Genomic DNA, 13039 nt, shown 5'->3' with positions numbered 1-13039 from the left:
ACGGCTGCATTTTGATGTCCGTGCTAGGAACCGTTTGCCTGTCTTGCAGTCATTTATCGTTAGAAATTACCTGGAAGTATGCAACCGCTTTGGTTGCTAGGGCTATTTTTCTCCTGAGTTATGGAAGAACCCTATAAATGCACATTAAAATTGTGAGAATATTCACAAGTTAAAATCGAACATGCAACAGAAAAATAAAACTGGTAACAAAGCTGGGATTGAACCCATGACCATCTGCTTATGAAGCAAACGTGTAGCCACTACGCCACGGGCCCCGGCAGGGAGGGGGGGGGTTGTTGAAAATGATGATTTTTGCGTGACATAGTTTGTGTATCACCCCCTGCTGCAACGTCCCTAAAACACGCTTCTGAATAGCCGACTAAACATTTAAAAACCCTTATGTAGCCTTATGTAGAGTTGTCTACATTTTTCATAGGTGTCCAAAACTAACCATCCTTTCCCATCCCCCAGCAGTTGCAAGGACGTGGCCAGGGCAGTGCTCGACCATTGAAGGATTGCGTCAGTCTTGTCTTAAGAGTCAAAGATTAGTCCCAAATCTTTGTGCTTTGGTTCAGACGGGAAGGAGGCAACCCTCATAACAGCGGTCTAGGACTGTACCACCTACGAATTTGTGCGACTCGCTTAATGCTAATGCTAATGCTAGCTAACAACCCTTGAAAAAAAAAATCTCAGGCGAAATTTGTAGCATAATTTCTAGACCAACATGTGAAAAGGGCGGATATCCAAAATGTAAGAATCGAGAAAAACGCTTGCAAAGTTTCACAATCTAAAACTAATTCCTATTTAACACTTTGTGCGTGTGCACTCAATCTTTTTCGTTGTTTTAGAAGAAAACACTATCCTCTTGGTGATTTTATGTCGAAAAGTACAAACAAGCGTTTTTCCTTGAAGAAAATGAATGAAATGAAAATTACGCCCAAATAAAAACTCATTGGTCATTACGCCCGACATGCTACGCCGCTTGGTCGCCAGCACTAGAATTACGCCTGGTCGATATTACCTAGAATCGATCGCTTTTGTTGTTACGCCCGAAGAAATTTTGTATCGAAATTAGTGGAATGCAATAGATTTTGAACCTAATCCACTGCAATAAATTGATTTTTAAGGCTTTCTTAACTAAAAGTAACTAATTGAAGTTTATCTGACATTGGACAATGGAGGAGGAAGGAAATTTTCTCTTGACGTTGCCTACGATGAGTGGTAAAAAAACAATGAGTAAAACGCAATGGAAATCAGATTTCGATTGAAATCTATATTCTAGCTCTTATCTATGAACAACAACTCTTTACAGTTTATCTAGTATCGTACAGCAAAGGAGGGAGTTGCCCCTGCCATTGTCCATAATGCGCGTTGAAAAAAAAAATATAGCTACAGTACCGATGGGGAAGCGCAGGCAGCATATTATGTTCCCAACAAGCCCGTGCACAACGGATGGGTTTTGGGGGGTTAAACTCCTCCCGTTGCCGATACTCTATACACAAGGCCTCCTTCACCCTTTGCTAAAATTGGGTAAAACCCCTCCCTTGTCGCCTTTTCTGTGCACGGGCCTGGTTCCCAATATCACCTTTTGCTGAATCTACCTGCTGTGACCTTGGCCGGTCAATAGATTAAAGACTATTCGCTAACATTTTTATCACTGAAGCTTTACCAGCTGCATATCATCCAAATCTGGGTCCTTTGGTGAAAATATATCCTGAATAGACATTGGAGCCATATTATCGCCACTTATTGCAGTCAGTCAGCGACTTCATTGAATTTTACGATGAAAAACGCACGATTTGATCTTGGGCGTAAGAACCATCCGTGCTCAACAAGAGCAATAAGTGCGCGGCGGATTTCCACTCAGACATTTTGATGGGCGCCTAAGCACGACGTAATGACCTAGGTGGTGCGAATAGAAACGGTTTTATTTTTCAAGCTAGCTAACACACACCCACACACTCACGGCACACAGCTTGTAAACAAGCACGAGCGTTCAATTTTCTTGCAACCACCTCTCTCAGCGCGGTTGTCAAACACGCCGTCGCGACGCTGTTCGGAAATGGTAAACATGATCAATCCACCGTTATCCCAATTTTGTTCTCGTGTTCAGAGTTTATTATTTTCCATTCGCGATGGAAATTTTGATGAATAGTTGATACAAAATTAGCTAAAATAGGCTCAAAACAATGTTTATCCTTCTCCTTGCTTTCCAACGGCTTGAGAGCGGCAAATGGAGATATGTGCCAACAGTTTTGATTATATCCGCAGCACCTAGATAACAATACTCTTCAATCAATCACACAGGTTCAACAAGGTTTAACATAACCTCCATCTTCAATGTTTGGCTCCCGATGTTTGGCTCCCGATGAGAGAGCATATTGAACCAGTCCGCGACACTCAGGTAATGACGAAGGCTTTTCAATAACGGTGTAAGTAGTTAGGGGCGACTTTAATCAAAAGTAGGAGTAAAATTTTTGTGTAAATTTGATAAATATGAATGGCGAGATGCTGTTCTCGACTGTTTATTCAACAGTGTTAACAATTTTGTGCATTTTTGTGCTATTTTTCAAAGGCGCTAGATCATTGGCGGAACAACCAAATGAAGTGATCAAAATCAGATGTGGAAATCCGCCTTTATTTAAATTATTGTTTTCCACAAGTGGAAACTCATTTTTGAGCTAACGTCAGGAAAAATCATATGTTTATGAGTTGTTTCATCAAATTATGCTGAAAAGTGATTTGTTTACATTTTGGCTCTTCCGCCCTTTTCAAATGTTGCTCTAGATTTGTACACAATTCTGACAGTATTATTCATTTTAGGTGAAAATTTGCAAAACTCTCGTTCTTTCCTAATCAGATTATGATTATTATTGCTTCTGTTTATCTGTGTTTATGAGATGCTACCACTTGTACAGAACGCTCACTCCGGGATCAAGCGTGGAAAATATGACACAGAAAGCAGCAGCAGCAGCGGCAGCACCAGCCGAGCTCTGAAATATCTCGTTAAAAGTTGCCTCCGGGAATGCAGGCCCCGGTTTCCGTTTAGAGGTGGTTATCGCAGTTGGTTTTTTTCCTTTCTTCCTTGAAACATCCCACGCGGTGTTCGTGGCCGCCGCCGACCGAGTTGTTCCGCTCGCAAGAATGTTCTGCTTAGCGGTGGAATTCGGTGAGTTACTGCTGTGTGAAATTCAATATTAGTTACAAGTATTGAATTGTTCTGGCAATGTACGTCGTCAAGCTAGACCATGTAAAGTATCGATAGTGGCATAAAAAAATAAATTCAGACTTTTTTATGCGAATTCTTATAGGTAGGGTCTGGGACTATTTGGACAGGGGAACCTATTTTGGGCACTTACTGCTATAACTCAGTTAATTTAAACCCAATTGACTTAAGTTTTTGATCATGGCTAGACACGGTACGTATCTGAACGTGTCCCAAAAATCAAGCCAATCGGTTGAAATTTGCCTGATTTATAGCAGCAAGTGCCCAAAATAGGTCTCCCTGCCCAAGTGGTCCCATACCCTATAATTTTATTAATTCCTCTAGACCTAGATCTAGGATTCCTTCAAAAATTCCTTTTATTATAAATAGTTTACTGTAAATAGTCCGTTCGGACCATACTGAGGGTGCCGGATTCGATTGTCGGATGGTTCAGGAACTTTTCGTAATGAAAATTTCCTTGACTTCCTTGGGTATAGAGTAGGGTCTGGGATCATTTGGGCAGGCGGACCTATTTTGGGCACTTACTGCTATAACTCAGTCAATTTTGAACCAATTTTGAGATTAGGGTGAGATACGCACAGCGTCTAGCTGTGTTCAAAAAATCATGTCAATTGGTGTGAAATTGACTGAGTTATAGCAGCAAGTGCCCAAAATAGGTCCGCCTGCCCAAATGGTCCCAGACCCTATCTATTGTGCCTGTCTCACGATATACACATGCAAAATGGTCATTGGTAGAGATAGCTCTCAGTTAACCTTCATCCAGCCAACGTATATTTTCACCTTCGGAAAAGCACAAAAATAGTCATAACTTTTCTGTTTTTCGATGGATTTCGATGAAATTTTCACAACTTCCCCGAAAAACTCTTCAAGTTTACGATTCCGAGGACATGGGTGCCTGGTCCACATGGTTCCGGAGTTATTCTGGATTGTCTTGGGGTACCAAAATTGCCACACACTTTGCACAACATATACATACCTCAAGATCCCGATGAGGTAGAAGTATAGTGTCCTCGGCGAATTTGTTCAGCAGGTTAAGAACTAACTAGTAACTGCGACTTTGGTTCGCGACTCTGCCGCTAGGTGGCGCCAGTGTTGAAAATGTTCAAACCCTCATATCTCAGAAACCTGATAAGATAGAATGCTGTCTTCGGCAAAGTTATTCAGCAAGCTCAGAACTATCTGATAGTAAAGTCTTTGGTTTGGGATTTATCCGCTAGGTGGCGCCATGTGTCTGAAAAATTTAAACACGTATATATCGATACCCCAATGAGGTACAAGCATGCCGTTTTCAGCGAAGTTGTTCAGCTGGCTAAGAACTATCTGGTAATGGCATCTTTTGTTCAAGAATCGTCCACTAGGTGGCGCCAAGGTAAAAAATGTTCAAACTTCTTTATCTCAGAATCCTGATAATATAGAATGATGCCGTCTTCAACAAAGTTCTTCAGCAAGCTAAAAACTGTCTGATAGTTGAGTCTTTGAGTCGTGATTTATTCGCTAGGTGGCACCTTGTGTAAAATATTTAAACACGTATATCTCGATACTCTAATGAGCTTAAAGCATGGCGTTTTCTGCAAAATTGTTCGGCAGGTTGACATCTATCCGGAGATGGTGACGCTAGGTGTGTAACGAACGCTCGGGACGTCGTTATGATGTGTGATCAACCGAACGATAATTTTGCGCTCGCAGTGTAGGTTTGAACCGCTTAGTATACGGTCGCCGTTTGTTCCCCTCTGAATTGAAATAAACACCAGTTATTCAAACAAAGTCAACGTATTATTCTACCGCCTACGAAGAGCTACATCTGTAAATCCATCATCATGTTACAACGTGGGGGCTCAACCGGGATCCAACCTGAGGCCGTGGATCTACACAACGCATCGGAATTGCATATTTTGCAGCAGCGTGTGAAGCAGCTGGAAGGCACAATACAAAAGTTGCAAAACTTCCTCCAATCTGTGTTCAATATCAACCTACTTGGCGATAAAAACGAACAAAAGGTAGTACCGAGCACTGTGCCAAGTGGTGGTACCGAAAATACAACTGAACAATCACCAGATCAACCCGTAGTGAAGAGAATAGAAACGCCATGCAGTGTGGCAGTGAAATACCAGTGCAATACTATCAAAAAGCCTTGGTACAGCGACAAATCCAGTCAGTATACCGCAGCGGAATTTCTGCAGAGATTTGAAACATTTGCACACACAGGGAACGAATCACTATCTGATGAATGGTTGATAAGTGCAGTGTTTGACTGTTTGTCAGGAGAACCAAAAGTATGGTACCGAGCATTTTCATACAAATTCGCCGATTGGAATACGTTCAAGGTGTTATTTTTAAGACGTTTTTGGGGAGGAAAGGCACAACGACGGTTTGTGGAACGTCTACAGCACGGTACATATAATCGAAGTGGAAAATTATCAAAAATGAGTGCTTACTTTGCTAGGATAGTAAATCAATCTAGATACCTTACAATGCCACCAACTGAAGAAAAAATGCTTTATCTATTAAGGTTCCATTTCCCACGAAACATTCAGAATATATTGTCAACGTTTACTGAGTTGGAGCAGGTTTATAACTTCCTAGTTGATGAAGATTTAGAAATGAACAGTAATTCTTAGTTTGGTTATTGTCGATAGGAATGTGGACTCTATGTAAACATTGAGGAATATTTGAGCCAAATGATCGTTCTGGAGGGGGGTGTTGTAACGAACGCTCGGGACGTCGTTATGATGTGTGATCAACCGAACGATAATTTTGCGCTCGCAGTGTAGGTTTGAACCGCTTAGTATACGGTCGCCGTTTGTTCCCCTCTGAATTGAAATAAACACCAGTTATTCAAACAAAGTCAACGTATTATTCTACCGCCTACGAAGAGCTACATCTGTAAATCCATCATCATGTTACAGGTGACACCAGCAATCAAAACACTCAGACAATTTTATCTCACAAATTTGAAAACGTCCAGAAAATTGTTCTAAAAGTTAAGAGAAAGTAAGACGTATCCGGTGACCTTGTTTCTGATATTATTCGATAGGTTCCATCTAGTATCAAAAAATACTTGTACAAACACCCTAATGAACAAGAAATATTCTGTTTTCAGCATAGTTGTTCAGCAAGCTAAGAGATATTTGGCAGGATAGTAGGCGGTCGAGTACGGTGGTGCAAGAGGCAATGTTTTTACATCGTCTTTGACCTCCTGCAGACAATTTTTTTTTCACCCCACAATATTTTTTATTTTAGTTTGTTCTCCTTCCGGGAGTGTCTCCGGCAATTTCTACAGGAATTCCTTCGGTTTTTTTTCCAGCGATTCTTCCGGGATTTTTTTCCAGGAATTCCACTGGGATTTCCTCAAAAACTTCCTTCAGGAATTTCTTAATAAAATCCTCTGGGAATTAATCTAGGGCATCCTCCAGAAATTCCTCTGGGAAATTCTCCAGGATTTCCTCCGGCGATTCCTCCAGGAACTCATTTAGGGATTCCTTCAGGAATTCCACCAGGCATTTATCCAGGGATTCCTCCGGGAATTTTTCTAGAAATTTTCTCCGGGAATGTCTCCGGAAATTCCTCCGACAATTTCTCCAGGGATTCCTGTAGGACTTCCATCAGGGATTCCTCCGGGGATTCCTCCAGGAATGCCTTCGGTAATCTCTCCAGGAATTCTTCTAGAATTTTTCCCAGGAATTCCTTCGGGAGTTTCTCCAAGAATTCCTCCGGGAACCTCTCCAGAAATTCCTCCAGATTTTTTTTCCACAATTTCCTCCGAGAATTTCACTGATAATTTCCCAAGGAACACCTCCATGAATTCCTCCGGGATGTTCTACATGAATGTCTCCAAGATCCAGCAATTTATTCGGGAGTTCCTTCGGGAATATCTTTCAATTTCTTCGGGGAATCCTTCAGGAATTCTTCCAGGAATTACTCCGGGGATTCCTCCAGGAATTCCTCCGGGAATTTCTTCAGGAAAAGTTCCGTTTTTATTTCAAGAAAATCCACAGCGAATTCCTCCAGGAATGTCTTTATGAAGTCTTCCGTGTTTTTTTTTCTCAGTAAACCCTCTGAGAATTTCTCCAGGAATCCCTCCGTGGATTTCTCCAGGAATTCTTCCAGGAATGTCTTCGGGAATTTCTCCGGGGATTCCTGCGGGAATTTCTCCAGTAATTCCATGAGGAATTTCTTTTGGAAATCCTTCCAAAATTTCTTCTGGAATTCCACTGGAAACTCCTTTAGGTCTTTCTCCAGGAACTTCTCCGGGAATTCTTCAAGGACTCCCATCAGGAATTTCTCCGGTGATTCCTTCGGTAATTTCTCCAGGACTTCTTCCGGGATTTTTTTCCAGGAATTAACTAGGGAATTCCTCCAAGAATTCCCGCCAGAGATTCCTCCGGAAATTCCCACCGGAGATTTCTCCAGGAAGCAGGATTTGCTGGAAAAATTTCTGGAAGAATTCCTAGAAAAAAATCCTGAGGAATTCCTGGAGGAAGTCCTAGAGGAATTCTCAGACGAATTGTTGGAGAAATTCCCAGAGGATTTCCTGTCAAAATCCTGAAAGATTTCCTAAAAAAAAAATCCCGGAGGAAATTCAGAAGAGACCCCGGAGCAATTCCTGAAGGAAATCCTGGAAGAATTCCTGGAGGATTTTCTGGAAGATTTCCTGAAGAAATTCCCAAAGCAATCCCTGGAAGAATTCCTGGAAAAGTTCCTGATTCCTGAAGAAGTTCCCGGCGAAACTAATTTAGGAATTCCTGGAGAAATTCCCGGAGATTTTCCAGGAATAATTCCTAAGAAAATTATCTGTGAAATTCCCGGGGGAATCCTGGAAACAATTCCGGAGAAATTCCTGGAGAGATTCTTGGAGGAATTTCTGGAATCTCGGATGAAGTCTTGGAGAAATTACAGAAGATATTATTGTAGGAATCACCGGAGCAGTTCCTGATGGGAGTCCTAGTATTTTTTGATACTAGACGGAACCTATCGAATAATATCAGAAACAAGGATACCGGATACGTCTTACTTTCTCTTAAATTTCTGAACAATTTGCTGGACGTTTTTAGATTTTTGAGATAAAATTGCTGGTGTCACCTGGCGTCACCATTGCCGGATAGATCTCAACCTGCCGAACAATTTTTACACAATATAGGTAGCTAGCAAATAAATCACGACTCAAAGACTCAACTATCAGACAGTGTTGGATCTCGCATCGTACTTGGCGTCGTCGTTGGCTGTTACACACGCTAGCAGCGCTATACGCAGAGCAGCAGAAACAGCCCATTCAACTATTGTGAATTGTATCCCTTTCATAGCCCATACAGTAAATGCCTAGAGCCACGGTAGGCATGGTAAAGCGTGCTACCGTGCGCTCTGTTGTTTTGTATCTGTCCGTACTGCTTCCCCTATAAAAGGGAAGCCCTAAATGTATGTAATTTAGTGTGCTATATCATATCACCACCGTGTGGAGCACTGCCACACGGTGGTGCGAATAAATCGTCGTTTAATTTGAATCTGCGTACTTCTTCCTCGTCGTCTGGAGTCTCGTCGGTTAATAAAAGTACACAGCGTAGGGCCGTAAAGACATCCTGGCCGAAACAGACAGTTTTTAGCTTGCTGAAGAACTTTGTTGAAGACGGCATCATTCTATCTTATTAGGATTCTGAGATTTAGAAGTTTGAACATTTTTGACCCTGGTACCACCTAGCGGACGATTCTTGAACCAAAGATGCCATTACCAGATAGTTCTTAGCCAGCTGAACAACTTCACTGAAAACGGCATGCTTGTACCTCATTGGGGTATCTATATGTGGACCAGACACCCACGTCCTCGGAATCGTAAACTAGAAGAGTTTTTCGGGAAGTTGTGAAAATTTCATCAAAATTCATCGAAAAACAAAAAAAGTTATGACCATTTTTGTGCTTTTCAGAAGGCGAAAAATATACGTTGGCTGGATGAAGGTTAATAAGCTAAGAAGCAGGTTTTGTCCCATTCGGGACGCAACGCCGAGCAGAAGAAGAAGAAGAAGAAGAAGAAGAAGAAGAAGAAATTCTTGCGCTAATCTTCTAGTAACTCATTAAAAAACTCTACAAACTCCTTCCTAAACCAATTCTTCCGGAATACACTTGATCAATGCCTTCATGAATTAGTTCAGCATTGTTTCACGGAATTTTTCATCATGTCTTTGAAAAAAAAGGGATCCTCCACACGATGGATACCTACAAACAATCATTTATGGCAATTAAAATTGTTAATATAATTAAATAGGAAAAGAGACTACAGCGCCATTACAGCTCTAGTGTATTTCTATTGTATCAACTGATATGGTCGCTCCGGAACACCTGGAACAGGTTCCGCGGAGGCCCAATAACACACGAAATAATTAGATACTATTAGCCATTTGGCAAAACAGACCCCAACCCCCACCTTCTGACCCAAGTACAATCCAGAATATCTCCACAATGGTTACGGTTATAACATGTCCACATGACTGTAATAAAGTAGCACCAATTTATGATCGATTGAGGGCGACTTCAAAAAAGTCGGATGGAAATCGATGAAATTTTGAAAATGAGTTGTTGGGGGTGGGGTACGTGAAGGTTGATAGCTTGCAATCAAAAAAATCCCAAAATCACGTATTTTGGCCTATCATTTAGTTTGAGTTTTCTCCGACAACAGTGTCTCATCCCGTGGTAAGATGAAAGTGTATCAGTAGCAAATCGATATGAATTCAACCACGTCTACAAATGTGACTCATTTGCTTCAAATCCCCCTCTTACCAACTGCATAAAATCTGCAACTTTATGCGGCCATTTGAGAAAGCTTTGTTCACAAACCAAGACCCAAATAATCGTCCCTCGATCCTATTTCGACCGCACGTATGCAGTTCTCAGCCACACACGCTCTGTCCCGACTGCTTGTTTGTCCGTTCGGTCTCCCATAGTCTCACATAGTTTCAACCGAACACATCTAGTGTAATTTAAGGATTTCGCATTCAGTTTTCTCCATGGTGCTACCACCAGAAGAAACTAGCAAAAGACCTCTGTAGCCTGCCTAAAACCGCCCTCGCCTTCCATCTTGGTACCACTCGACTGACGACTGACTATTGGCTTTGATTCTGCTGTAGGGGGATGCCTTTTTTGAAAAGTCCTTCTCTACTGTGTCACTACCCAGTACCCACCCTCAAGCCAGTCAGTCTTCTGTGTTCACCGAGTGTTTGGGGTTTAAGCTTTATTTGTTCGGCTTAGTGAAATCCTAACCCTGAAAACCTCATTGTCCACAGAAAACTTGCAACCCATCAACAGAGTGAAATTAGTTTAGTTATGCTCGATTTCTGCATTTTGAACTTTCATCCGAGAGGGGGCGTATCGGCATGGTGTGACTGGTGGATTTTACTTTTCATGCAATGAATGGTTAAGTGTGGGATGTTCTTTTTGTGATTGAGCTTGGAATGCTAGACTGTAGAGCCGGAGTGTTCCATGTCGGTTGGAGTGATTATTTTATAGGCTTTTGGCAACAAATTTCTTACAGGTTTTGAACTTATTGATATTATTATAGAATTTTGGAACTTCATTGCAAAGAGTTGGAGGCTTTCGTCACCAAACCGCATCTGCCTCCTCCCATCTCTGCCAGTCAGTCAACACTTGGTGCTGCAGAGTAATTGATTCTATTTAAGGCTCCCTAAAACTTTCTTAAGCATTAGTCATCAAATCTCCATGCAAATTCATTCTTGGACAGCCTCATGCAACTATGTACTGTCAAGTCATGCGTTCAATGTTCGTTATAAAGAATCTCCAAGAGCTCCCTTGAGAAGTATAGGTCATCGGTTCTACAAGCATAATCAGTCTGAAACGTCTTGAAACTCTTTTGAAATCGCCTGAAACCTTCATTGAACGTTTTTAAACGCCCCAGAGACCTTCCTAACTTACCTTACCGATCAGGCTAAGGCCGGGGTGGCCTCTGCTGTACATAGTAGCCGTCTCCATTCCACTCGGTCCATGGCTGTTTGTCTCCAGTTCCGCACTCTGCGTAGGGTCCGCAGATCGTCCTCCACTTGGTCGACCCACCTAACTCGCTGCGCTCCACGTCGTCTTGTACCGGTCGGATGACTCTCGAGAACCATTTTAGTCGGGTTGCTATCCGACATCCTGATGACGTAACCCGCCCACCGTAGTCTCCCGATTTTCGCGGTATGGACGATGGTTGGTTCTCTCAGTAGCTAATGCAGCTCGTGGTTCATTCGCCTTCTCCAAGTCCCGTCTTCCATCTGCACTCCGCCGTAGATGGTACGCAACACCTACCGTTCGAAAACTCCAAGGGTGTAGTCCACTGGACGTAGGATCCATGTTTCGTGCCCATAGAGGACGAGCGGGTCTAATCATCGTTTTGTAGATAGTTAACTTCGTGTTACGGCGAACTTTATTCGATCGTAGAGTTCTGCGGAGTCCAAAGTAAGCACGATTTCCTGCCACAATGCGCTACTGAAATTCTCTGCTGGTATCGTTGTCGGTGGTCACCAGTGAGCCCAGCTACACGAATTCTTCAACCGCCTCGATTTCATCACCGTCGATATAAATTCGGGGTGGCGGGCGCGGTGATTCCTCCCTGGAGCCCTTTGCCATCATGTACTTTGTCTTCGACACATTAATGACTAATCCGATTCGCCTGGCTTCACTCTTTAGTCGGATGTACGTTTCCGCCATCGTCTCAAATTTACGAACAATAATATCAATATCATTAGCGAAACCAAGCAGCTGAACGGACTTCGTGAAAACTCGTGTTTATTCCCGCTCTCCTTGTTACACCCTCTCTAAAGCAATGTTGAACAGCAAGCATGAAAGACCATCACCTTGCCGTAACCCTCTACGAGATTCGAAGGGACTCGAGAGTGTCCCTGATACTCGAACTACGCACATCACTCGATCCATCGTCGCCTTGATCAACCGTATCAGTTTATCCGGGAATCCGTATTCGTGCATAATCTGCCATAGCTGTTCTCGATCGATTGTATCATACGCCGATTTGAAAACGATGAACAAGTTATGTGTGAGCACGTTGTATTCTGCAACACCTGGCGGATGGCGAACATCTGGTCCGTTGTAGCGCGTTCACCCATAAATCCAGCCTGATATTGCCCCACGAACTCTCTTGCAATCGGTGATAGACGGCGGCATAAAATTTGAGAGAGTATCTTGTAGGCAGCGCTCAGTAGTGTGATCGCGCGGTAGTTCCCGCAATTCAACTTGTCGCCCTTTTTGTAGATGGGACACACGATACCTTCCATCCATTCCTCCGGTAATACTTCCTCCTCCCAAATCTTGGTAATGGCCCAGTGTAGTGCTCTCACCAGTGCTTCTCCACCGTATTTTAGAATCTCGCTTGGTAGTTGATCTGCTCCAGCGGCTTTGTTGTTTTTCAACCGGCCAACCTCCTCCTCAATCTCTTGAAGGTCAAGGGCCGGAAGTCTTCCGTCCTGTGCACATACTCCTAGATCTGTTACCACGCCACCTTCGGTACTTGCAACGTCGCCATCGAGGTGCTCATCGTAATGCTGCCGCCACCTCTCGACCACCTCACGCTCGCTCGTGAGAATATTCCCGTGATTATCTCGGCACATGTCGGCTTGTGGTACAAAGCCTCTGCGCGAGCGGTTCAGTTTCTCGTAGAACTTTCGTGTGTCCTTAGCGCGGTACAGCTCTTCCATTGCTTCGCGATCTCGTTCTTCCTGCTGGCGCTTCTTCATCCGGAAGACTGAGTTCTGCCTGTTCCGCGCCTGTTTGTAACGTGCCTCATTCGCGTACGGTGTTGCAGCATTCTCGCCCATGCTG

General features: G+C 43.0%; 1 long non-coding RNA gene across 1 annotated transcript; it reads right to left on the bottom strand.

Moving 5' to 3' along the window:
* Nucleotides 1-803: 803 nt before the first annotated feature.
* Nucleotides 804-2787, bottom strand: LOC134286156 (uncharacterized). Its single transcript, XR_009996854.1, has 2 exons — nt 2413-2787; nt 804-1902 (listed from the first exon to the last, which is right to left on the bottom strand). It is a non-coding gene; the product is annotated as an uncharacterized LOC134286156 (long non-coding RNA).
* Nucleotides 2788-13039: the final 10252 nt, after the last annotated feature.

Source organism: Aedes albopictus, chromosome 2, assembly GCF_035046485.1.
Source record: "Aedes albopictus strain Foshan chromosome 2, AalbF5, whole genome shotgun sequence".
NCBI lineage: Eukaryota > Metazoa > Arthropoda > Insecta > Diptera > Culicidae > Aedes > Aedes albopictus.
Note: the sequence above shows the minus strand (reverse complement) of the source record. Positions and strands in the feature narration are given on the sequence as shown.